The following is a 27344-nucleotide window of genomic DNA, read 5'->3' as shown; positions in this document are numbered from 1 at the left end:
AGTAGCCCATTTGGAACAAAGTGACTTTTCTGACATTTGATGGGTCTGTAGTTGTTTTTTGTTCCTCAGATCAGGAGGGCTGGTGCATCCCAGAGCGTTACTTACACGAAGTGTTCTGTGAGGGAGCTGTTCTCTCCTCTTCTATCCTGGCAGGGAAGTTCTGCAGGAGATGGAAAGATTAACATTCAGGGAACATTGTTTCTATGGATCAGCATTTATTTTCTTATGCAGAAAGATGGCATTTGGAGCCTGTTCTTCATGGCTTCTATTTGCTGGCTCACCTGATCTCAAAGAGTCCTTTGCCCCTGTGATTACCATGGGAGAGCATTTCAGGGCTGCTTTGGCCACCTTTCCTTCTGGAAACTTATAAGCAGGTACCCCTTTCTCCCCCCTTAGCTGTCCCATTCCCCTTGTCCCCTGACACATCTTATTTCACCTTCTTACATGGTAATTGACTATACATGTGTCTACCTCCTAAACTATTCTCTGAGCACATGTGTGGTCCAGAAAAATGTCTCATTTTTCTTTGAGTAGATTACAAAAATCTGTCTTAGAATGTTTAGATTAATGGAAATTTAGTCACTCTATGTGTTTTAAGTCAAATCAGATCTGAGTCCCCACTGCCCAAGGCAGTGGCTAATTCAATCTGTCATATCCCCACCTTTCCTGGCGCCAAGGCCACACCCCTAAATAGGAATTCACTGTGGGCCCCATCCTTGCCTTGGCGTCGTCCAGCACCATGCACTGTAGTTAAGTCCTCAGCTCTCAGTGCTGGGCAGAGACCCTCAGCCCAGCTCTCAGAGGCCTCAGGTCTTCACTGCAGGCCTGTGCTGACATCCAGAGTCATCCCCTAGATAACGGGGGCGGGGGGGGGGGCAGCAGGCAAGTGGGGCACATGTCCGTACAGTTCCTAAACCTCTCACCTGCCGTCACCTCCACTACCTCACCTCGCTCGCTCCCAGGAAGGAAGGTTCTCTTCCCCAGCGATTACCATGGGAGAGCTCTCTTCTTCCCCTTGATAAGCCATCACCTCCCAAATATGGGGTCTTTTGTGGCCCTGCAACTTTTCTTGTCAGCCTTGAAACACAAAAGCTCTGAGCTGCTGGATGAAAGCTTTTTCCCAGAGATGATCTATTTAACTTTCACAACACCTGAGCGGGGTAAAGTGATCTACCTTTGACAGATAAGGAAAGGGATAGAGGGTTGACATGACTTGACTAATATGCATGTCTGTCCTGGACTGGAACTGGCAATAGAGATCCAAGCATCTCTGTGAACCCTCAGTCTTTCTCTACTGCCTAGGCTGACCAGGTGGCTTGGTTTGCACCAGACTGCAGAGCTTCTTCCCAGGACATGAGATGTCAGCGCCAAACCTGGAAGAGTCCCAGTTAAACCAGGGGAACGTGGTCAGTCTGTTACTCTACATATACTGTGGTTCCTATCTTGGGTGCCTCAGAGTTATAAACTTCATATGACACCTGAAATACTTTCAAAGCTTAACATAGTAATTTTTACTCACATTTTACTCATTAACTTTGTGTGTGAGTCATGATTTCTGCTTCTCCCCATTTTCTTTTGCCTACTCCACTATTCTTTTTTTTTGCTTTTTTATGGCCACACCTGCAGCATAGGGAGGTTCCCAGGCTAGGGTCAAATCTGTCATAACCACAGCCACAGCAACGGGGGATCTGAGCCGAGTCTGCAACCTACACCATGGCTCATGGCAATGCTGGGTCCTTAACCCACTGAGTGAGGCCAGGGATCGAACCCACACGGATTCGAACCTCATGGATACTAGTCGGGTTCGTTAACTGCTGAGCCACAAAGGGAACTCCTCCACTCTTCTTTGTAATTTGATGTTTCCTTTGATATCTTCCCATGTGTTTCTTACTGAGCGATCTTTAGCAAGAAGAGCGCCCCCCTTCCTTCCACTGCCCCTTTTTATTTTTTTATTTTTTATTTTTGTCTTTCTGCCTTTTCTAGGGCCGCTCCTACGGCACATGGAGGTTCCCAGGCTAGGGGTCAAATCAGAGCTGCAGCCACTGGCCTACACCAGAGCCACAGCAACGCAGGATCCAAGCCGCGTCTGCAACCTACACCACAGTTCATGGCAACGCCAGATCTGTAACCCACTGAGCAAGGCTAGGGATCGAACCTGCAACCTCATGGTTCCTAGTCAGATTCGTTAACCGCTGCGCCACGACAGGAACTCCAACACTGCCCCTTTTTAACACAGTTTTAACAGACATATGCAGAGCATGGAAGCTGAAGTTCAGTATGGGTTCATATTCAGTCACTATCAATCCTAAACAGTTGTGCCTTAAGTGAGTCATTTAATACTTTAATTTCATTACATCATAATACTTCACATTCTGTCCCTCTCATATAGCCATTCTAAGGTTCAAGTTTAGTTTTCTAATAAAGGTAATTAAAAATCTTTAAGTATGAATGCACTTGTCATGGAGTGACTTTTTCTGCTTCAGGAGATAGGATGGTGTCCCTTTTTCTTTGGAGTATTCCTGAATCACCACAGCTGGTGCAGAATGAATATCTGAATTGGGATTGTTCTGATCAGCTAATCACTGATTTATCACAGATGCTACAGATAATCTTTTACTTGTCTTCTACTGTGTGCTTCTCCTTAATACTTCCTGGGAGATACCCCAATGTGATCAGTTGGCTCTTGGTATAAATTGATCTTGACTTAACTGGTTCTCACAGAATCATTACAGACTTGTCTGAGGGACTTTGCTGGTCTCCACCTTGGACAAGTGGGGCTGGATCACCCAGGGAATGTTCAGTGATAAAACAAACTTCAGTCTCTACCACTGCTTGGTTGTGCAGTGTCCAAGCTAAGTGGAAGCGACGGAAGAGCCCTTGCCAACTGCCTCAAGCACAATGCAACTGTGATGCAGCCCAGGTGGGGTTTTTAGTGAAGGCCACTCTCTGCCGTGAGCAGGAAGCATGGGCACCTAATCGTCCCAGGAAAGCCCTGGAACATCATGTGCAAAAGGGAAAAGCAGAGAAGGAAGATGACTAAACCCCAAATCTACTGGAAAATCTACCGGAATTAGTACCTCTAGAGGGAGTCCGAAGTATAAAAAGATGAAAAGGAACAGGAAAATGTAACATTCTGAAGTTTAGCTTGAAAAGTCGGCCATAACAAAAAAGGTTTCCTGTTAGAAGATTCTTAAATTCCTTTCATCAGTCTGTACACCATCATCCACGACTTAGCAGTTACTTCATTGCTAGGGCCAGGTCATTCGTGAGACCAAGTTTATCATCAAAAAGAGTTCTGATCCCCTGGAAATCAGCATTCTTCCTAAAGGGACTGGGGCACGGTCTGTCCCAGGAGACACATCCAGTTCACTTTTTCTCCATGTTTTTACCTACATGTAAGGTGAAAAGAGTATCAGCCTGGAGTCTGTCCATCCCTCCTTCTCTGAAGTGCCTGAGCCTAGCTGGTTTAGCTGAAATAGTAATAGGAGACCTGACTTCTAACTTTAACTTCAAGGTGTGCTCCAGTCCAGTTCATATTGGGGCACCCTGTCTGGGGGTTTATTTGGTTGATATTAATAAAGCGTTTCTTCAATTGCTACTCTGCTACTGTTTAAAGTTATACATCAGTGTAGATTAAAACGTATAACCAACAATATGCTGTATTCAAAAAACTTGCTTCAAATATAACAATATAGGAAAGCCGAGAGGAACAGAACAGGGAAAGGTATATTATGAAGATATTACATGGAGGAAAGCAGCAGTAGACATTAGTATCAAATAAAACTAGACATCAGAGCAAAGGAAATTCACCAGAGACAGAGAGGGATATTATAAAATTATAGAAGAGTCAAGTCCTCAAGAGACACAGCAATCCTAAGGGTGACACACAATTCTCATAACTGTAAAATATATGAAGCAAGAGCAGATAAAACTGAAAGGATAAACAGACATCTCCAATTATATTTGGAGATTTCCACATCTGTTTTTAAACCATTTATAGAACAAGTAGCAGAAAGTCAACAAGAATACAAAGGAACTCATAAACATTATCAACTGAAAAGATCTACGTTACTTTTATCGACTACTTTACACAACAGAGGAAAACACTTTATTTTCAAACGCACATGGGACACGTTTATCTGGATAGGTGATATCTTGGGAGGCAGAGCAAATCCTAACAAATTAAAAAGAACTGAAGTCATACAAAATGTATTCTCTGTCCATGCTGCAATCAAACTAGAAATTAATCAATCACAGAAAGATAAAAGGAAAACACCAAAGCACTGGAGGGAGGTGGCATTAAGATAGTGGAGTAGAAGGACTGGAGCTCAACTTCTCTCCTAAAAACAACAAAATTTACAACCACATGCTGAGCAGTCTTCAACCAAATAGACCGGAAACTTTCCAAAAGATATCCTACTCCGCAAGACAAAGAGGAGGCCACATCCAGAGGTAGGAGGGTTGATTACTCGATATAAACAACCCCATACCTCCCAGGTGGGAAGCCCCACAGACTGGAAAGTAACTGATTCACAGAGACTTACCTACAGGAGTGAGAGTTCTGAGCCCCACATCAAACTCCCACGTGTGGGGATCCGGCACTGGGAGAAAGAGCCCCTTGAGCATCTGGCATTGAAGGCCAGTGGGGCTTGTGCGCAGGAGCTCCACGGGACTGGGGGAAACGGAGACCCCATTCTTAAAAGGCGCACATAGACTTTCACGTGCACTGAGTCCCAGGGCAAAGCAAAGTCTCCACAGGAATCTGGGTCAAACCTGACTGTAGTTCTTGGAGGACCTCCTGGGAAAGCAGGGGTGAATGTGGCTTGTGGGGGAAGGACACTGGAAGCAAAGCTCTCGGGAATATTCAGCAGCCGCCTTTCTCTGGAGGTGGCCATTTTGGGAAAATCGCCCCACCCATCAATGCTGAGAAGCCCCAGGGCAAACAACAACCCAGGTGGGATCGCAGCCCCGCCCCTCAGTGAACAGGCTGCCTAAAGACCCCCAGGCACACAGCTGCCTCTAATCTCACCCAGAGACTAAGCCCCACCCACCAGAGGGACTGAATCAGCTCCACCTTCCAGTGGGCAGGCACCAGTCCCTCCCATCAGGAAGCCCACAGCAAGCCCTGCCCATACCAACTTCAGCCACAAAGGGGGCAGACACCAGAAGTAAGAGAGGCTACAACTCTATTATCTGTAAAAAGGTCACCACACCAAAAACCTATAAAAATGAAAAGACAGAGAACTATAACCCAGATGAGGGAGAAAGAAAAAACCCCAGAAAAACAGCTAAGTGATCAGGAGATTCTCAGCCTCCAGGAAAAAGACTAGACTGTTGATGCCAAGGATGACGCGAGACATTGGAAATAAACTAGAGGCAAAGATGGAAAATTTACTGGAAATACCAAACCACTGGAGACTCAATACCACAATTCTAGATATTTCAAGAGATGAAAACAAAGTCTCAATCCCTTGATGGACTTTTTTTTTGTCTTTTTGAGGCCTGCCCTGGCGGCATATGGAAGTTTCCAGGTTGGTGGTCAAATCAGAGCTGTAGCTGCTGGGCTACACCTCAGTCACAGCAACGCAGGACCCGGGCCATGTCTGCAAAATACACCACAGCTTATGGCAATGCCAGATCCTTAACCCAGTAAGGGAGGCCAGGGATCAAACCTGCTTCCTCATGGATGCTAGTCAGATTTGCTTCCACTGAGCCACGACGGGAACTCCCCTTGATTGATGTTTTAAATGCACTGAACTGAATGAAAATAAAAATGAAAAACCCTGACAACTTAAATGAAATGGATGACTTTATTGAAAAGCAGAATTAAATAAAATTATTAAATAATTAAATAAAAACTTTGAACAGCCTTATAGTTATTAAGGCTATCATACAGTTGTAATTACAAAATCCTTCTTCTGAAAGAAGAATCTTTCAGACCGAGATAATTTCAGTGGAGAATTCTACCAAACACATGTGGAAAATAACATGAATATTACAAATCGATTGATAGAATAGAGGAACTGGACCTCATCAATATTAGAAATGTTTGCTCCACGAAAGACCCTGAAAAGAGCAAAGATGAGTTACATGTTTGCAAATCACATATTTGAAGACTAGTATCTAGAATATCACCCAAGTGGATATACAAAGGATAAATAAGCACATGAAAAGATTTTTCAATATCATCAGCCATTAAAAACATAAATTAAAACCATAATCAGATATCACAACACACCTATCAGAAAGGCTGAAATAAAAATTAGTGATTGTATCATATGCTTTCACATTTGATATGCGAAAACTGGATCACTCACACACAGCTGATGGGAATACAAACTGGATCACTCACACAGCTGATGGGAAGATAACAGAGCATAGTCTCTGTGAAAAACCATTTGGCAGTCTCCTTAAAACCTATTCAAGCTAAAACTAGCACACAACTCCTTCTAGCAACTTAATGTGTAACAGCAGAAACTGGGTACAACCCAGATGTCCTTAGACACTTAAACTGTAGAATGTCCATACCATGGAGTACCACGCAGCAATAAAAAGGAATAAAGCACTAACAAATGCCACAACCTCCACAGAAGGATGCTGAGTGAAGGAGCCAATCTTAAAACGATTCTATTTATAGAATATTATTATTATTATTATTATTATTATTATTATTATTATTATCATTCCAGTGAAAGAACTATAGAAACAGAAAACAGCTTCATGGCTACCAAGGGTTAAGGAGAAGATGGGGCTGGAGGGAGGAACGAATGGCTGAACCAGGGTATCATGAGGGATCCCTGTGGTGTCGGAAATGCTTCACAGCTTGACTCTTCTGGGTCAGTTACCCAGTTGCGCTATGGCACTGTGTGGCTGCACCACACGGACTACACTGCTTTCCGTCAGTTTCATTTGGGCCGGCAGTCCTAACCCCTCCCTTCCTACGTGACAGAGCTTTAGGCCACTCGCAAGGAAGGTGCCGAAGCCAGGTAAGTGACCTATCATCTGAGAAGGAAGCTGGAAGAATGTCATTTACTGATGCAGGTGCTTATTGACCCTGGAGGAATAAATGTCCTGAGACTCCCAAGGAGTGGGGGGAAAACCAGCTCCCATCCATGTGGACGGGCTTCTCCCTTAGTAGTGAGATTCTTTCTTCAGCTCTGGCCCCATCAAGTCCCCCTGCAGCCCCTGATGAAGGGGTGAGTACAGCTGCAGATGCCTCTGGACTGTTGTCTGCCCCATCCTGTGTGTGTGTAGATTAGCCACAGGAAACTTCACAACTGCACTTGGTGGAGGTGCCCGCTTCATTTTTCAGTCTGAGTTCCTTCTCTGCTTGGAGGACATGATTCAACATCCCCCGTGTCCAATATGTACTATACGTTTGCAAAATGTTAACCACTGGGCAAAATCGGGTAAAGGGGACATGGGATCATTCTATACGATTTCTTACCAGTAAATGTGAATTTGAAATTATCCCAAGATAAAAAGTCTAATTAAAAATGCACACCCAGAGTTTTTAACTGAGATGAACCCTAAAAGAACAACAGCAAAAAAGAAAAATGGAAGAAAGAATGGAAGAAAATAAGCAAGAGAAAGAGAGGGAGGGAGAGAGGAAGAAAGAAGGAAGGAAGAAGGAAGGAAGGAGGAAGGGAGGAGGAAAAGAAGGAAAATGGAAAACACTGCCTTAAAGATACAGGTCAGAACATTGGTTTAAACAAAGGATATGTTTAAAATTAAAGCACATTGAAGGATCAGACTTAACGTGTACTCAGGTAGGTATCTTCTATACTAAGAAACCAAGAAATATACATAATTCATGAAAGTTATTTATTTATTTCAAATACTGTGTTACTACAATGGTGGAACTACTGAAAAGAATGTCTAAATTTTATATTTCACTTTACTCTTACAAAAAGGATTTTCACAAATTTGTGGCTCAGATCACACATTCATTTATTCATTCATCTATTCAATTCAGATTTATTATTTACTATATGAGCAACCGCTGTGATTGGCTAAAAGAGTAAAACGACCAAATTTCAATAGTTTGTATTGCTACAGTCGGATTGGTAAACAGCACGTTATCTGTGGCACCACATTATTAAACAGAAAATAAAGAGCTGGAGGAGGATTTCGAGCCAATGAAGTAAAGAAAGCTTTTTGAAGGTTGAGAACCAAAGGGTGGAAATAATAGAATTTTTTTTCTTTTTTTTCTTTTTCTGGAAGATAAGAGACTTTTGAGATAAGTTAGCACTAGTATTCTCATCATTTCTATGCAACCCACTGCCTGAAAATTTATCAATCTAAAATAATTGTTTGTCTCTCCTACTTCCTCGGGGTCATGAACGCAGATGAGGCACAGCATGTAGGGCTTATATCTGCCCCATAATACCTAGAATTTCATCTGGGAAGACTCAGAGGCAAGAGGACGAATCACTTGATGATTGATTCTGGCTATTAGCTCATAGCTGGGCCCCTGTTTCTGGCCTCTCCATGGGCTTCCTCACAGGCTGGAGGCTGGGTTCTGAGCGAGCAGTTCCCAGAGGCATGGGCCCCCACAGTGGAAGCTCGTGGCCTCTATTATATTCTGTTGGTATATCAGTCACAGAGCCCAGACTCAAAGGGGAGGGACCCTTACCCATCTGTTCAGAGACGATCATCAAAGCACTCTGAGGCCACGTTTTAAGACATCCACAGTCATCCCTCCGGCCATGCATTATTTACGTGCCTCTCAAACGCAAAGCAAACCCTCTCCCTCCCAAGAACCCCAAAGTCCCATCTCATGAGCGCACCAGGCTTACATTCACCCTGTAACCCAAGCCCGGGACAGATGTAGTTCACCAGCTACTCATTATCAAAGGGTTTTCGGGCTGTATTGAAAACCGCCACAGGGAGCATCCGGATGAGAAACGCCGTGGTTGAAGGAACAGATCCATAGGGTTGAAATAACTGGATATTGTAGGGATCACTGTATCGCCATGGAAGTTATCTCACCACCACGGGTCTTAGTTATGGGAAAGATACAGCTAAATACGAGACAGGTTTGCTGAAAACAGGATTCAGGAGACAGGCAAAAATTTCAGGCCATTTTCACTGAAGTATGTGCATTTTTGGAATATGTTGTACTGAGAGGAGCCATTTAATATTTAAAGGAGTTATTAAATATTTATACATCAGGAAAGGATTTTTTTTTAAACTCCAAAATAAGAATGGGTTTTATGAATGATACAGAATTAAATTTTTTATTGAACTGGTGGCACATCCATCAGTCATGGCTCGGACTAGTCTTCTCGGAGCAGCACTCTCATAAATATCCATGTTGCCAGAGGTTAGTTACATGGGTTACACTCCAGGGTTAACACAGGTTCTATGTAGCAGGACCACATTTGATTTTAACCTGAGGACCAGTGGTTCTACAGACACTGCCCTCCACATCCTAAACAACTTCTTTGTATTTGAGCCCAAGTTCCTCATGCCCAGAAATTTCCTGACAACGCTAACAGAAAAAGAAAGCCATAATTTCACATAATGTTATTGTGTCAATTTCACATATCATTGTGACGCGGATAACAGAAATGACATAATAACTATAATATGCAAGCATAATTTTATTACTGCGGCATGTTATACTAGGCATTAATGTAGAAGGAGCCTGGGAAGACGGAATCCAGATTGTAAAATGTCTTGACCGGCTACGGTATGAAACGAATGCAGGGGGTTTCTTAGTACTTCTTTGGTCCAGCAAAAGAATCTGCCGGTAATTCCTTTGGCTGGGGGTCCAAAATCCTGGGGGGAAGGCCAGTGATGGATTAAGTGAGGGCTATAACAGGATCATGGCTTTAATGCAAGCAGCCTTCGGAATCTCCTCCTACATCCTATCACAGTTAGAAGGGGCTGAGGAGGGAGTTCCCGTCGTGGCGCAGTGGTTAATGAATACGACTAGGAACCATGAGGTTTCGGGTTCGGTCCCTGGCCTTGCTCAGTGGGTTAAGGATCTGGCGTTGCCATGAGCTGTGATATAGGTCGCAGACGTGGCTCGGATCCGGCGTTGCTGTGGCTCTGGTGTAGGCTGGTGGCTACAGCTACAATTTGACCTCTAGCCTGGGAACCCCCATATGCTGTGGGAGCGGCCCTAGAAAAAGGCCAAAAAAAAAAAAAAAAAAAGAAGGGGCTGAGGAAGAACAGTACCCTGAGAGGAGGGTAGACCTGAGTACTCAACTCCATCGAAGTGTAACAGCAGGGTCTGAGACAAAGAAAAAGACAAGTTGAGTGGCGTACACGGGACCCGCCCTTGACCTGACAAACCCAAAGAACTCTCTCCCTGGAGAATGACTGATGGTCTCTCACACTCAATGACTCACAGGGGGTCCTGCCCATCAGCCTACTGGGGACAGTGCCAGTGTGTCTGCTGCCCTACTGTGAGCATTAACATCTCCTTTCTATCTTCAGAGTCCAGTTTGGATGATGTTCTGCACTGAGTGTGTGTTTCCCCCAAAAGTCGTATGTTGAAGTCGGAACCCCCACCGTGATGGTGTCAGAAGAGGGGCCTCTGAGAGGCGACGGGATGAGGTTCCCGCCCTCACCGGAAGGGCAGCACAGGGAGCCCGTCCTGCCTGCGGAAGACACGCGGAAAGACGGCTCTCGGCTGCGCGAGGGGCGAACGGAACGACGGCCTCCGAATCTGGAAGTGACCCTCACCAAAAGCTGACCGTGCTGGCACCTCGCCCCCCGCCTTCCAGCGTCCAGAACTCTAGGAACATGCGTCTATCGGTTGCGATCCCTCAGGCCCCGCTCGTGGCCTTTTCGGTCAGCAGCGGGGAGCTAGGACACGAGGTGAGCGCCACGGTCGCCTCACCGAGTAGGACCCCTCCCCGGAAGCGTCTTTTGAAATTTTGGCTGCGTTGTTGTTTCCCTTTCTTCTCAAAGGGAGTTCTAAGGCCCGTATCCAGTCCTTCTTCAGTGTTTTCAAATGTCCTTACTCCTTTGTTACGAAAGATTGTATTACCTACCAAGTTTAATAACGAGGTTTGTCAGCACCTTGAGGCGAGGGCGTGTTCTGCACACACAGCGCTCGCTACCGTGCTTGTCTGAGTCAAGAATCAATAAGTGACTGCTCAGCGGATGGATTTTGCCCGTCACTCTTTTGGAGGGGACAACAAAGTCTCGGGCGATAAATGACGGGGCGATGGGTAGTCATTCGATCAGGTACCAGACCTGCGTGCTCTTTTGTATCAGGAACGTTCACAGCCGGAGGTAGCAGGTTACGGCAAAGAAAGGGACACGGTCTCCCTGAGAAATTTAAATCCAGCTTTTTGTGGCTTCACTCATGGCAGAGGCAGCCTTTTCTGAGTTTCTTCATCTTGGTTTGTTAACGCAGTCACGTCTGACAGTTTGAGTATTTTAATTTTGCTTGATCTGAATGCTACTTTTGACACTGTTGCTTCTAACCCTCTCCTGGATAACAGTGGCAGTGATGTCAGCCCAGCTGAACCCGTTTTGAGTGGGTTTCACTGTGTCTGCTTGGCAGCAGTCATCTTTTCCTCTCTCGCACTGACACGGTGTGTGGGCTCTCATGCGAGGCCTGGCCGCATGCTTCTCTCCACTTGGCTTCTCTGGACGAGGTAGAAGAAAATTGGTGGCACACAAGGAAAGCAACCTTTGCAGTCAGGCTGGGAAAATTCAGGTGCTGCCTCCATGGGACAAGTTATGTGACCTCCCAGTCTCTTGGGTTCCTCACCTCTAAGTGGGGACAGTTAGACCTACATCACCCTACCTCTGGGAGGATTCTCAGGGTATCTAGTGCATCATGCTTGTCCCTTCTGGAGCCCATCCTCCTCGAACAATAATAAGAAGTTCTTGTAAAAAGTGTCATTTACTTACTCAACATCAAAATATCATTGCCCAGGGAGTTCCTGTTGAGGCACAACGGAAACGAATCTGACAGGTATGCATGAGGATGCAGGTTCAGCCCCTGGCCTTGCTTGGTGGGTCGGGGACCGGCATTGCCTTGAGCTGTGGTGTAGGTCAAAGATGTGACTTGGATCCCTCCTGGCTGTGGATGTGGCGTAGGACAGTGGCTGAAGCTCCAATTTGACCCCTGGCCTGGGAACTTCCATATGCCTGCCGCAGGTGTGGCCCTGGAAAAAAAAAAAAAGAAAAAAAATGCATTGCCCAGAAAGCTGGGATAGAAAATAAAAGTGGCTCTTGACTTTGGGATCTTGATACTTTTATTCCTGTTTTCCTTCATTTTGGCAGCATTAAAAAAAAAATTATTCAAACATGTCTACACTAGATTCTAAATGTCTATTGACTTCTCAGTTCTTAAGCTATGTATTTCCTTTTATCTTAGGAACCAGATAATTATAATGCAAACCAGGATACTTTAATGAAGAAAAGGGGATGTTATTAATAATTCCTCCAGGACAATAAGTCAAAAGCCAGCAGTAGTGTTCCTGGTCACACACAGCAGCTTCAGGATCTGGTGGTGTCACTGCAGCGACTCAGGTTGCTGCTGTGGTGCAGGTTCCATGCCTGATGATCTCTGGACTGGGGAACTTCCACATGCTGCCATCACGGCCAAAAACAAAACAAAACAAAATGAAAACAAAAACCACCCCTGTCCTAACCAAAGTGATAGAGTTACCTACATATAAAACCTTGCACAAATATATTCACATAGCAAATAGTTAATAAGTTATTAACAAATTAAAATTAAAAATGTATAAATCAATGCCTTGCAAATCAAAAGTAACATTCCCAAATTCAGACTTGCATGTCACTGACCTATTTCTAATCTTGTATTCCCTACATACATGACTGGCATAAAGACATTATTTTCCAAAACAGATATATCACAGCATCTTTGGCTTTTTCTCTCTCTTAATAACTATATCCCCAGGGCTGCCAAGCTTATTTGATCCTCTGGCCTAAATACTCTTAAAATCTGCTTCCCTTTTATCTTCCTCACCAGTGCAGCTTGAGCCCAGTTCCAATTATGAATATCATAAAAGCTTTCACATTGGTATTCTTTTTTTTTTTTTTTTAATTCTTTTCTAGGCCCACTCCCAAAGCATATGGAGGTTCCCAGGCTAGGGGTCAAATCAGAGCTGCAGTCGCTGGCCTATGCCACAGCCACAGAAACGCAGGACCCCAGACGAGTCTGCAACCTACACCACAGCTCACGACAACACCAGATCCCCAACCCACTGAGTGAGGCCAGGGATCGAACCCAAAACCTCATGGTTCCTAGCCGGATTCATTAACCACTGAGCCACGACAGGAACTCCTCACAGTGATATTCTTACTGCTACTCTTTCCTCACTCATCCGAAAGACCTCCACTATCCACTATTCTTGTTTAATTAATCACAATTAATTAAAATAATAATTTAAGGTAATAAATTAATTAAAATATGACCATTTGACGTTCATATTTTAAAAACCTCTGATAGTCCCTACCTACTGTAATACAAAACTCAATCCCCAAACTGTTACCGTTGCTTATTTGACCTCAACAGCAACTGAACCCCAGTCTGTTTTCTACCCCCTATACACGGTTGCAATTCCTCCTAATATCTCATGCTTCCCTGAATAGTGGTTTTTTTAAACCATCACAATCTTTTCTATCTTCCTGGAATTGCCTTCCTGTCTTCTTTACTTGAAGAATTCCTCATTTTTATTCCAACTGCAATGCATTTGGTGCTGACTCTGTGAAAACATTCTGCCCCCTTTAGGAAGAATGGGGAATCCTTCAAGATTCCAAAGCACTTTTATCCCTATTTCTGTAACAGCAGGGTGATTTTTTAAATGTCTGTGTCTGTACTGGAGTGTCAGCTCTGTGGACAAGGACTCTGGCTTACGAACCTCTCTATTTCCAGCTTTTTAGAAATGGCTTATAGGCACTGAAATCTGTGTATGAAGAGAAAGAAAATACGGAAAATAAAGCAAGAGTAGTACAGCTCTTGGTTTCTACAGATCTTTTCAAAATCCCGACACTCACCATTGCTAAGGTTGCTGCTGCTGAACAACGGGGTTATTATTATATGTTCATTAGCACTATTATTGACAGTAACATGTGCAGACTCCACTGCTGAACACTGGTTGTGGTTCGGGCACTGTGCCAGGGCCTCTAATGTCGAGTGCCTTCTCTGTGCCTATCCCTCTTATAGGTGAGGGGATGACAGTAACGCTTATAATAACACCATTTACAGATAATGGACGATGTGCTAGGTACACTAATACTAAAGCAGGGGCTTTGTAATTAGTTGATTTTTTCAGAAGAGAAATGGGTTAAACAAATTACCCCAAACTACACAACTACTAAGAGGTGAGACCAGGGATCTGTCCTGGGTCATGTGACTCTAGTGTCTGTGTGTTTAACACCTCTGCTTCCCTGAAGCAGGCTAAATCCTTTTGCACATGAAGCCGTCATGCCAAAGGAAAAAGAAATAGACAGTATAAATAAATAAGTAAATTACAGGTAAATGAACAAAGCAAGTATTACTGAAAACTGAATAAGTCAGAGAGTAAAAAGTTATCTGCAGCGAATAATGCAAGGAGATAAACAGAGTGTGGTGGGTAGTGACGTCTGAGGCACACGGGCTACAGTGGGGTTGGGACCATATATGGGGGCTCCCTACCTGCTGGAGGAAAGAGCAAGCCCCTGTGTCTCTGAGACTCTCCTAATGATGACAGGTTTAAGGACTGGAGAGAAAGCCTGAGTGTCTCAAACACAGTGAGCAAGCTGGGCGGTCTCAGAAGGAAGTCTGGAGCAGAGGCGAGAAGAATGAGACTTGCCTTGCTGAGGGGTTTTTATTCCAAGGGCAACAGAAAGAAAAGACAGCATATGGATTAAAGAGAGGTAACTTAGTGAACGTTTTTAAAGCATCTGGCCAGAGAGACCTTTTGAGGCTCTGTAATCAGAATAAAAATGGCTTTGGGGTCATTTTGAGACCACCAGATGATGAGTTCAGTGGTCATTAGGGAACTTAGTGTCCAGGCACAGCTACTCAATACCAATAACCAATATCCATCAACCGTACATAACCACCAATAACCCGCATCTGCAGGAAAGTCTACTAGGTACCCAGTAAGGGTATTCTTTTGAGTTCCTGGACCCAATTTCAACTTGGAAGCTGAGGGAAGGGAGAGTTTCTCTCACATCCCCAAATAATTTTCTGACATCAGATGAACATCCTATAACTCAACTTAATTCTGACACTATCTATCTGGAGACAGCATCAGATTCTGCGGGTTGAGGACTTGGTCATAAAGACTAAAGCCCTACATAATTCAGGTGCCAATGGAAAGCTCAGGGTGTCCCCGAGCTTCTGACCAACTGGCTATAAACAAGAGGTTCCTCTAATCCCCTCCTTGGGTTTGATTAATTTGCTAGAGCAGCTCACAGAAGTGCGAGAAACATTACACTTACTAGAATATTGGCTTATTATAAAATGACATAACTCAGGAACAATCAGATGGAAGAGGTACACAGGTTGAGGTTTGGGGAAAAAGGGATAAAGCTTCCATGCCCTCTGGGAGTTCCTCATTCCCCTCAAATGAGCCACATGTTCACCAACCCAGAAGTTCTCCAAACCCAGTCCTGAGATTTTATAGAGGCCTCATTATATAAGCATGATTGATTAAATCATTGGTCATTGGTGGGTGATTCAACCTCCAGCACTTCTCTCCTTCTGAGGTCAAGGGTGGTGCTGAAAGTTCCAACCTTCCAATCACGTGATTGGTTCTCCTGGCAACCATCCTTAGGTGTGGTCCAAAAGTTACCTAATTAAAAGAACAAGGTATCTTTATGGCTTTCTTCACTTTGAAAATGCCTAAGGTTTTTTATTTTAGTTATTTTTATTTATTTAGTCTTTTTATCTTTTCTAGGGCCACACCCACGGCATATGGAGATTCCCAGGCCAGGAGTCGAATCAGAGTTGTAGCCACCAGCCTACGCCAGAGCCACAGCAATGCAGGATCCAAGCCACGTCTGTGACCTAGACCACAGCTCACAGCAACACTAGATTCTTAACCCACTGAGCGAGACCAGGGATCGAACTGGCAACCTCAAGGTTCCTAGTCAGATTCGTTAACCACTGAGCCACGACAGGAACTCCAAAAACACCTAGGGTTTTAAGAGCTCCTTGTTAGAAATGGGATCGATGCCCTAATGTGCAGTTCTTATTAGACATCACAGTATCACAGGTATGAAAGAGGGCAATAGAGGGGTACAGAGAAAGAGGGGTTAACCTAAACTTGGGGGCTCAATGACAAAAAGAAAATCTTAGGAAGTTATTAATAGTAAAAAAGTGTTAACGTGCGAGGAGGGGATTTACATGCTCCAAAGTCCATGCCATTTCATCTCCACTGTCTCAAATGCACCTCCTGAGAGGTGTGGCCCTTGATTATCCCTGTTGTATAGAAAAGGGCACTGAGACTGAGAGAAGTTAAGGACCTCATCCAAGGTCACCCCAGGAAGTTGAACTCCAGCCTATTTGAACCTCACAGCCAGCAACGCCTTGTGGCTGAAACCTGGGGAAGCAAGGGTTATCTCTGAAAATGCAACACTGCAGGTCACAGCCAAAGACAAATCCTAGTGGGGCTCCAGGCACACTTGGAAGTGTCGCCTTCTGTCCGTTGACAGATTTTGAGCTGGGAAATCACATAACATGTTTGTTTTGTTTAGTTTTTTCCAGCTTTCTTCGAGGCTGGGAGATGGATTCAGGGCCTGAGGTAAGAACTAGAGAAGACTCCGTGCGTAGTTTTGGTTTCAGAGTATCGGGAAGAGGTGAAGAAAGAGGTAAAGAATCAGAAACAGGCTTCCGTGATCTCTAATGGACACTGGATTTGCAGCTAATTTGGTCAGTTTTAAGTTTGGTGGAAGCCTTGAGTTTTAATCTCAGGAATCCTGGAAGCTGGATCTATTTTTTTTTCTCCCCTTGAACCTTTGCTCATCTGCAAAATGCAGCTGATGGAGTACATGATGGCTCAGTTCCCCTTAAATCACTAATTCCTTCATATACCAAAGGCAAAACAGCAATACCTTAGAACCCAATGATTTCATGAGTGGATAAGATATAGCACGGTTTACTTTAAAAAATTCATATTGCAACTATAATTAATACCATAAGGCATGTCTTCAGATAAAATATTTAACCTCAACTCAGTGATCCAGATCTGCCACACTCATTACACTTCACAATGGTAACACCATCCATCTAGTTGTCCAATTCCAAGCCTTGCCAAATATCACATCTGATTAATGTCCAAACCATGAGGGGTCTATTTCCTAAATGCACATATCCCTATATTGAAAGACATCATTTCCCGCTTGAGCTACTTCAGTATCTCCATCTGGCCTCTGCCTCTCACCTGGATCTCCCCCATTCTCCCTCCACACATCTGTCCAACTAATCATTTCAAACAAATATCCAGTATCATCTCCTCTCTGTTAAAAACCCTTGGATGACTCCCTATAGCTTTCTGGAAAACAAACAAACAAACACAAACCCCAATTCCCTCCCTTAATGTAGGAGGCCCTTCATCATTTGTATGATTTTTGTCTGTATTACATCAAGTACCATATTCTGCCATGCTCTACTACAAATATAACATTCTACTTCCAGAAGAAGTGACTTAAAATTCCCTGAAAATAGCATAACCACACATCCATGCCTTCCAAATAATTTGTCCTTTTGTTTAACATACGCTCCCCCCGCCCCGCCACTTTAACTTTCCCATGATCAGTCTGATATTTCTTATCTAGATTCAGTAGAAATATTTTCTTCTTTCTAAAAACCTCCCCTCTCCGGATTCCCCCACTCCAAGGTCTCTGGGGCCCTCCTGCATGACTATGCCGTTTCAGTGTTCTTACTTAGCACTTCTGCTACAGAAGTTACTACATAATACTATATGCATGATTATCAATGTGCATATTAGCTCTAAAGTAAACATCACCATTTTTGCCAAGAAAATGACTAATCCATCTCTGTATCTTCAGTCACTAGAACGGTGGCTAGCACATAGTAGGTCCATAAAAATATTCTGAAGAAATGAGTTACTGATATATGTTCGTCTCACCGGTAAAGAAGGTCCGTGAAATGGACTCAAGTCAAAACAGTTTGTTGGTTGAAGTAGCAATATGCACATGAAAACCATGGTGACAAATAATACATTACCTATTTTTTTTTCATTCAAATTTCTACAACTCTAACAGATGTTCTCTCCAGTTACAACTTAATGAACAAGATAATTCTGTGCTTTGGATAGTTGCCTCATAGGAAGGCACCGTATTCATGAAGCCAATGACGTCCCAGTAAACAATGGACAGCGACATCGCTGCCTGAAGAAACAGATAATTTAGGTTTGGTTGGTTGTGAAACGAAAAAAAGTCATAATATTTATGATAACCAAACCACTGAACAAACATAATGCAAGTCCTCCAACTATAATTATGATTCTATTGCTTTATGGTATACTAAAATGCTCCTCGTAACACCTGGAGTGTGAAAACATGACTCCTGGCTATGATAACCACTGCATGTAATTCATTACATCTCTCATCTTCCATTTTATCCTTCAAATCCTTTTAAGTCATCAAGCCAATCCATGTTGACAGAATGCAGAGGATACTATTTAATTTTGTGTGAAATCACAACATTTTTATCTATGCAAAGGAAGACAATAAGGATAACTGGGTCTTGCGCCTAAAGCTCAGAGCAGTTCTCTGTGAGTGGCAGGAAGGACATCCTCCCAGCCTTCGCCTCGACCTGGAGGTACAGTATAATGTGGAAGGTTTGCAGCATTTCAAGGAGAAGGGGAACTCTAAACTTGTTCTGTAATAAAATGGGCGTATGGAGACCAATGGGTCTACTTAAAATGTTTTTGGCATATTTTGCGACTTTGTGTAAGATACTGTCTTTACATTCTAATATAAGAAGATGGGAGAAGGAAATTAATGGACATTTCTCAGATAAGTACTGTACAGGTGATTTAATCCACATAATTGTATGTGTTGGCTACTTTTAACTCTATTACTTGGATGAAGACATGATGCCCTGGGAAGTTATGTAAGGTCCCTCACCTTCTTCTTTTAATAATTCACAGGAAGAATGGCTACAATCTTCACCTCTTCATGTAAAAGGTGATGTTGTTTTGTTTTGCTTTTCCCCAGTGTTTAAACATGTGTCTTATCAGGTGTAAGAAGGACTGGCTCAGACAGAACTGGAATATTCCACATAGGTAGTTTGAGACATGAGGCTGGGGTATCTCAAATTCGTGGTTTTAAGACATATTTATTTATGAGTTATTTAGCAGGCACTAGGCTGGATGGACAACGTAGAAGGAGTCTTTATCCTCAATAGGATCTTAGCATACCTGTGTAGCGTCACGTGTGCCAGGGTCAAGGAAAGACAGAACACATATCTGACACCTAAGGTAGATTGGGAAATTGGAGTTACTAAAGTGATGTCAGAAGACATAATTTGAAGAGACTTTGAAGGTAAAACCAAGACAACAAGCCCCAAAGAGAGCACGGATTAAAGGTATTGATTCAGATTGGGAGGCAAGGGATAAAAATGGTGTGTGCTGAGTAAAGGACATGAGTGGTGGGTGAGAGGGGGGATAAGAGCAACAGAAAATGATGGGCATATGTGTGGAACAACAAAATAAGGATTTCTTGGAGAAATACAAATTTAGGCTCCTCAAGTTTTCCACACCGTACTAGTCAAGGCTTTTGACCTGCAGTTGTGTGGAGATGATGGATGGGAGTCAGAGGCAGACGGATGACTGCTCCTGGGGAAATACCCTCTAAGGGTGAAATGTTCTCAAACTAGTGGAACAAAGACTTTGTACATTTTTGTGTATTTTTCTGGCCATAAATTAATAGCAGTACAACCATGGTTATTCCATTTATGGAACCGTTGCCATGTACCAGTCTCTATTCTTTACCAACATTTTTCTCATTTAATCCTGCCAAGCAAATATCTTCAGAAGATATTATTATCACACTCTATAGAAAGGAAACGAGGCCTGAAACATTTAGGGGAATTTGCCTAAAGTCATGCGGTAGGAGATGGACGATGCAGCATTAAAGGATGGTCTAATATTAATTTATTCAACCAACGTTTTGGAATGTGGTACGTTAGCTGAGCTTTCCCAGCACTTTCTCCTTTAATTCTCCCAACAAAACTCTAAGAAGTAATTGGTTGTCTTGTCTTATAGATAAGATAATTTTGGCTAAGAATTGTCGTTGTCTAATATTACAAAGTGAGTAAGAACAAACAGTCAATCTGAATTAATTCAAAGAACACATGTGGAATGACTACTGAGTGCCGGGCACTGTTTGGGGCTGAATTGAGAATGTTGGACAAAGTAGAACAGCATCTGCTGCTTTGGATCCAACAGGCCAATCTGTGGAGAAAAATAGTGAAAGGACTGAGATGGTCTAAGAGCCAAAGTCAGTTCATAGAGAACCTTTCACCAATTTCAGGATTCTGGATTTTATTCTTTCAATGGAAAGACGTTCCCTCATATTAAGCAGGTGATGTATATTTTCCAAAGGCCACAGCCATGATGGAGAGAGAACAGGCTTTATAAGACCAGGCAGAAGGTTTCGAATGGGAACCAGGAGAAGGATTTTAATAGCTTGAATCTAGATAGCGGTAAAGACAATGGATAGGAAGGGGTCAGTACTGGGAGTAGACTTTCTAGGAGTTATCGGGCTTTAGATGTGCAGGATAAAGGGGAGTGAAGGCTCAGCGGTAACTCTAAACCTTCCATTGAAGTAATTTAACTAAACAGCCAAACTAGTACCTAGATCAGGTAGCTAAGTGATTATTTCCTGATGAGACTGACTACTGTCTGTGGACCCAGCGACATCAGTTCAACTGGATACAACAGGGAGGAGCTGCCTTTCCCAATGGCCTTGACCAAAAAGACACTGTGATCTGAGGAAAATTAACAAGCTGAAAATGTAGTCACTTGCAAACTTCACAGCTTCGTCAGAAGAATGCTGATCTGATTTTCCGAGCTGTCAAGATGTTTCACTAACTATGAAACAGTTGAGTTTCTAAGACATCTTCATTAGGCTAAGTCAAGGTGCTGATATACCATAATGCAAATTTCGAGGATTTCTTGCAAGTCGCTAGGAGATAAGATGGTGTTTGCATGGGGTGGTAATTTGGCAGGGTGCCAAGCCATACTACAGCAAGGGCTCTGTTAGCATTTCTTCTTGAAACCATATTTTCTGCGTTGACTATCTGGCAGTTTTGGATTGCCTCAGGCTGGTAATTGGCAACTGAGCTGTTAGACCAGATGGCATTTATTTATTTATTTTATAAAGGAAAAAGAGGAGAAAAGCATGATGCAAATTGGAAAGTCCATTTTTAGTTATAGAACAGAAAAAAATAAAGGAGAAAAGAAATTGATTTTAAGCAGTTCCAGATGTTACATGTTTTTTTATTTGCAAAGTCACATCTAAAAGGAGAGTGCCATTAAAAGCAGAAAAGAGAGATAAGAAAATAAAGAAGAATCTACAGAATAATGTTCAGTTGGATTCATTTGTCAGAATTTGTGTTTACCGTGAATAAGGCCATTTTAAGAGAGAAAAAAAAATCATACAATTTACATTTGAATAATTACTTTCACACTGTGTCTAGAAGAGAAACAGACAGCTTCAACTGCTGCAAGTTCTATAGTGTTGTGTCTTAATCACCAAAGCCCTCTCCAGCCCACCTTGCTTGTTCCAGAAGCCCATCTGTGAGTTCTATTGTGTTTTGCCTTCTTCATCTGTTTCCTTTTGTCCAAAGCAAGCCTGGAATTAGCATCCATTAAGAGAGTGCCAGGAGCATCTTCCATCAGTCTTTTATCTCATTTTAGATGGAGAAGAAGCACAGGGAAATGATGATTCCTGTGATACATTGTGTCTGGTCCTGAAGCTACATGCCAAGGTTTTCCAAACATTACATTCTGATGTGTCCAGGGTCTTCACACCACCTCTGAAGTTTAAACTGGTGATGTTCTAAGGAATCAGCACAAATGACTGAAAGGTTTCAGGCTGGTGTGCGGAGCTGGCATTCTTGTCAGATACGATCTGGGTTATGTGGCCTACTGGATCCACATCCTACAGAAACCTCATTTGGATCTTGAGATACAAATTCCTAGGACGATTCCTAGCCTTCCTAGAGTGGACCCTCAGATATGGCATTTCAATAAGCTACCGTGTGCTGCTGCTCATGCTGATGGTTTGCCCCAAGCTGAGGAACGGGGCTCTAACCTATCGTTAGAGGTCTGCCTCTACCAGAAATCAGAGTTCAAGTACATGCCAGCCATGCGACTCTGGAGAGGTTATTTCTCCTCTCCTGGTCTCAGTTTCTTTGTCAGCAAATAGATACATGCTATTGCAGTGTTGTTATGTTGATCACATTAGAAAATCAGTATGAGAAAACCATATAAATCAGGAAAAATGATTTTGCATTCTTATCTACTCTGCAATTTACCATCTATGAGATTTTGGAGTACTTACCTAACATAGCTAAGCTAATGTTTTCTTATTTCTAAATGTGATTACTCCATTGGGAAGTTAGGAGAATTAAATTACACATTTAGGTAAATATAATATGTCTAACACAGTGCCTGAAATCTAGAGGGCATAGAAGAAATGATAGATCCTTCTGCCATCCTGTTTTCCTTCTTCAGGCAAACTGATTTTCTCCACGCTCATGGTTAGGATACAACGTACATGTAATTACTGTATAAAAAAATGGAATGGAAAAATATACTTCTCACTATTAAATTCTTTCTATATGCTGACCACAATTCTAGGCATGGGAAGTTGAAAAATGAACAAAACAGATGTGGCTCTGCACTCATAGGAAAGAAAGGCAAGACCCATGGATGTATAAATGAGATAATTAACACGAGAGATCTGGTCTTGCCCTTCTCTCCCCAAGCCAGATTCTGCATCACAAAATCTGGAAATTACTGTAGCAGAGAAACCGACTCCTTAGATAAGAAAGTAAAATGGAGGAAAATAAGCTGGGAACTGGAAGATTTTCTTTGTTAAACTTGAAAATGCTAGTACCCATGAGTGCTACCACATGCTACCAAAAGAAAGGCTCCTCCGCTCTAGAAAGTGTTAATGTGGGGAAAAGACTCGGGTTCCTTCAGCCCGCTGCATCCCGTAAAGCAGATGCAAGAGCACAGACTTACTACTCTGAGGACTCAGCTCGCTTCAGCTCCTGCGCTCAAACTCAAACTCAGCTCTGGTGTGTGTGTGTGTGTGTGTGTGTGTGTGTCTGTGTGTGTGTGTGTCTGTGTGTGTGTGTCTGTGTGTCTGTGTGTGTGTGTATATTATATATTTATACACACATATATGTGTGTTCTATATTATATATATATAAAATACATGTGTGTGTATATATATATATACTTGCAGTTCATGGAAGGAAGAATGAGGAGGAGTAACTTGTAGAGAAAACAAATCACCTGAAATGATAATTCGGAAGAAGGAGGAACTCATGGCTCTGACCTGCATAAGTTTTGGTTAGAACAGTAAAGCTCCCACAATGTATAGAATGGAATTTCAGGTGATCTTATCTAGAGTTTTAATGACTGGAAGTGGAGCTGACACACGAGTTAGACACAGTAATTTGATAATTACTGTTCATGATGGTGATCTTGAGGTGTCACAAAAAGGTGACAGAATGTGCAGCTCACTTTATTAAGATACCTGTACTGCTTGGTGTAGTTCCTATAAATTACATCATGAATGTTCAGAATGAGGGGGAAAAAAAAAAAAACCCTCAAGCAACTGACTTTTAGTAGATAGATAATATCCACTAAAAATGAATGCTTTTTCTATCAATTCTTCATCATAATTACTGTCTTTGGAAGAGGCTTGAGACAGATATGACCACTGGTCCACACACAGAACCCTGGAACATTTTGGAGGAAGTGAGAAATGCGTTTGGTCTTCAGTACTGCCACGTAGTGCGCAGTCCTTGATCCTCCAGATTAAACTAATGGTGTTTATTATACTAGGTTATTTTAAGATTGAACAGGAAAATGTTCTAGGAAGATGCCTTCCAAACTCCCAAAATAAAATGTAACAAAATGTTCGGGAAAATGTTAGATTTATAGTAATTACATATTTCACTGGCAAACAAGATAGCTACTTGAAAAATAAAGTCCTGATGTAGTAATTAAACACAAGAACCCTGTTCTTATTTTTTTATACCTAAATTTATCCCTAGGTTAGAAAAGTTTATACTAAGAATAAAAGAGTGAGAATGCAAATGTAGGAAAATACACACCCACTAAGATGTACAGGGCATCGTCAAAAGAAAGAAGGTTTTGAAGTTGTTCACTTGAGAGACTGGTGCAAATGCAGTAAAACTAGCCAATGAGAAGACAGACTTACTTAATGGGGAAATGCACAAAGTTGCATACAAGACGCCTTTACAACCAGGCCTTAAAAGAAAAGAAAGCAGTGTGGCTCATTAGAGAACACTAAAGATGTGGCAAAAATAGCCACGTTCAAAATTGGCCTCAGGTCATGTGCTCCTTGATAGATAAAATTTGACCTAGATGATAACAAATAAATGAAAACAAAACATTTTATGAAGTAAATGAAGAAAACGACAAATACCATTTTCACTTATTTTTTAAAAATCACACTATAATCAAGCAAAAAATCACACAAATATCATTTTCACTTATTTTTTAAAAATCACACTATAATCAAGCAAAAAATCACACAATAATCAGAAAAAAAGAATAGAAAGTTAAATGTTAACTCGAAAAGTGACTGAATAAAACTCCATCCTGGACATTTTTTTTTTTCCTGAATTTTCATTGAGGTTCTGACATTAACAAGCTGTGTGATGTTGGAAAAATCACTGACTCTTTCTGGACCTGTTTCCACTTAAAGTAAATGATGTTGAAGCTTTCTGTTAGAAATAATATTGTATTATTCTACAGCAAAACTTCTGTTATTTGGAATCCTTAGAAAATAGTTTTCCAAATGGTTGAAAATGTACTCATTTCAGGACTAAAACTTGTTCCGCCACTTTTTACTAGATTTGTTTTACCATATGCACCTTGGTTGCTCCTGGTTCAGTTTTCTTATGTAAGTGATACTAAATGCAAGCTCACCTTTCTTAATGCACTGAAGGAACCCATACTGTCTGATCGTGACTCTAAGTGGGGTCTTGTGTTTAAGTTTTCTCCTTTCTGCCTTTGCTCAGATCTCCCCTCCAGCTCCAGCAGCCCTTCCTCCAACAGTTCTCCCTCTTCTAATCATCAGGGACTTCGTAAACTTGTGGCAAGATGGCCTTATGGGGAGTTTGGGGGTGGATGTATTTTAAGTAAAAGGCACAGGTTTGTACCAATGGATTTATATAACACCACTTAGACACTTAGGAAAGCATTTTTCCCTCTTGGCTACATGGCTCACAGTGGAGGTGGTTGAGTAGCCAGGTGACTAAGCTCAGAGAGAGGATACATGTTCCTACTATGTTACGCACGGCTTGCAAAAGCTCATTCTCCTCCAAATAAGCATGGCGAACGTTGAACACCCTGTGGATTCACACGAAACATGGAAAAGCTCAAAGATTTTTTTTCTCTACCTTAGCTCTCTCAGATCAAGAAAAAAACAAAGTGTGATTGATCTTGAAGTATTGCCCCACTCCCAGTATTTGCATCTTCATACAGAATTCTGGAGAAAGCAGGGTTTACAGACAAAAGAAAAAAAAAAAGAAGAAAGTGATGTGGGTGATTTTTTTGTTGAGCTGTTTTTAGAGATGAGACCTTAATTCCAGAAAGATCATGAGATAGAAAGAGAATCCAACCACATCAGTTTAAATATCCATAAGAGGAGTTCCCGTCGTGGCGCAGTGGTTAACGAATCCGACTAGGAACCATGAGGTTGCGGGTTCGGTCCCTGCCCTTGCTCAGTGGGTTAACGATCTGGCGTTGCCGTGAGCTGTGGTGTAGGTTGCAGGTGCGGCTCGGATCCCGCGTTGCTATGGCTCTGGCGTAGGCCGGTGGCTACAGCTCCGATTCAACCCCTAGCCTGGGAACCTCCATATGCCGCGGGAGCGGCCCAAGAAATAGCAACAACAACAACAACAACAACAATAACAACAATAACAACAACAACAAAAAGACAAAAAAAATAAAAAATAAAAAATAAATAAATATCCATAGGAATGGTGGCCCTGTCAGAGGGGAAGGACCTAAAAAAGATTTCAAAACAGGGCCAGACAATAAAGAGATAAATTGAGTTCTATTGAATGGCTTTAAAAACACACACAAACTGGCTTGAGCATTAGCTTACGTACAAGCTGAATCCATGGGATCTAAGACTCCACTGGCAGGACACGGCCTTAGAGGTCTTTCCCACGTTCATCCACATAGAGAAAGAGGATGAGAATAAAATCACCCCTACTATCTGAAGCTCCAAGTCTCAGGTTCCCATGAAAATTTGGGTTAATATGTAGTTCCAGTTCATTTGGTAAACAGATACTCCCAAATTTGCTTAGCACAGAACCTCTTCTGTCCAGGCTCATCGATCTAACCGCCGATAAGGCCTCTCCACCCGATGTTCAGCTCAGTTCCCGAACCTGACATGCCCCAAACATGGAGCCCTCCACCTTCCCTTCTCTTGTGGTCTCCTCCATCTCATCCTGCCAGTGGCTCAGGCCTACTATCTTGAAGTCATTCTTCACTTTCACCCCTAAAGTACCAGCAGATCCTTCTAATGTACCTAGAATCTCTATACCTCTGCTGTTTCCACTGTGGTTAAAACCACCATGGCGGTTCACCTGCAACACTGCTGCCCATAGTCCTCTCAGCTGTCTCCCAGCTTTTGCCCTGGCACTCCCCACTCCATACCTACTCAATCTTGTCTTACTGCAGCACTAGAGGCATCCTGCTATGTCATGTCACATTGTGACACTCCTTAACTCTGCCCTGAGATTCCTTCTCCTTCAGAAGAACTGGCCAGATGGGCCCCACACAGCCTGGACCCCGTCCCCTCCCTGACCCCAGCCCCTCCTTTTCTCCTGCCACCACCTGTTCCAGCCGCACTGACCTTGGCCGTCCTCCTACATGCCTGTCACATTGAGAACCTCCGCCTCTGTTCGTCCCTCCACCAGGAATCCACCGGCCTCAGGTCCCAAATTGACTTCTTTAATTTTTTTCCTAATTGTTATCTTTTGTGCCACCCTGGTAGCTCGGGGACTCCCTGCCCAAGGCCTTTTTGTTCATGGTGATCCTTCTCTCATGTTAATCCAGTTATTTTTTTTTTTTTTTTGTTAGTCTCTCTGCCTTTGCATTTCCCTCGTA

This window comes from Phacochoerus africanus, chromosome 6 (assembly GCF_016906955.1).
Source record: "Phacochoerus africanus isolate WHEZ1 chromosome 6, ROS_Pafr_v1, whole genome shotgun sequence".
In the NCBI taxonomy this organism is placed as follows: Eukaryota; Metazoa; Chordata; class Mammalia; order Artiodactyla; family Suidae; genus Phacochoerus; species Phacochoerus africanus.
The sequence above is the reverse complement of the archived record's forward strand: the minus strand, read 5'-3'. Positions refer to the sequence as shown.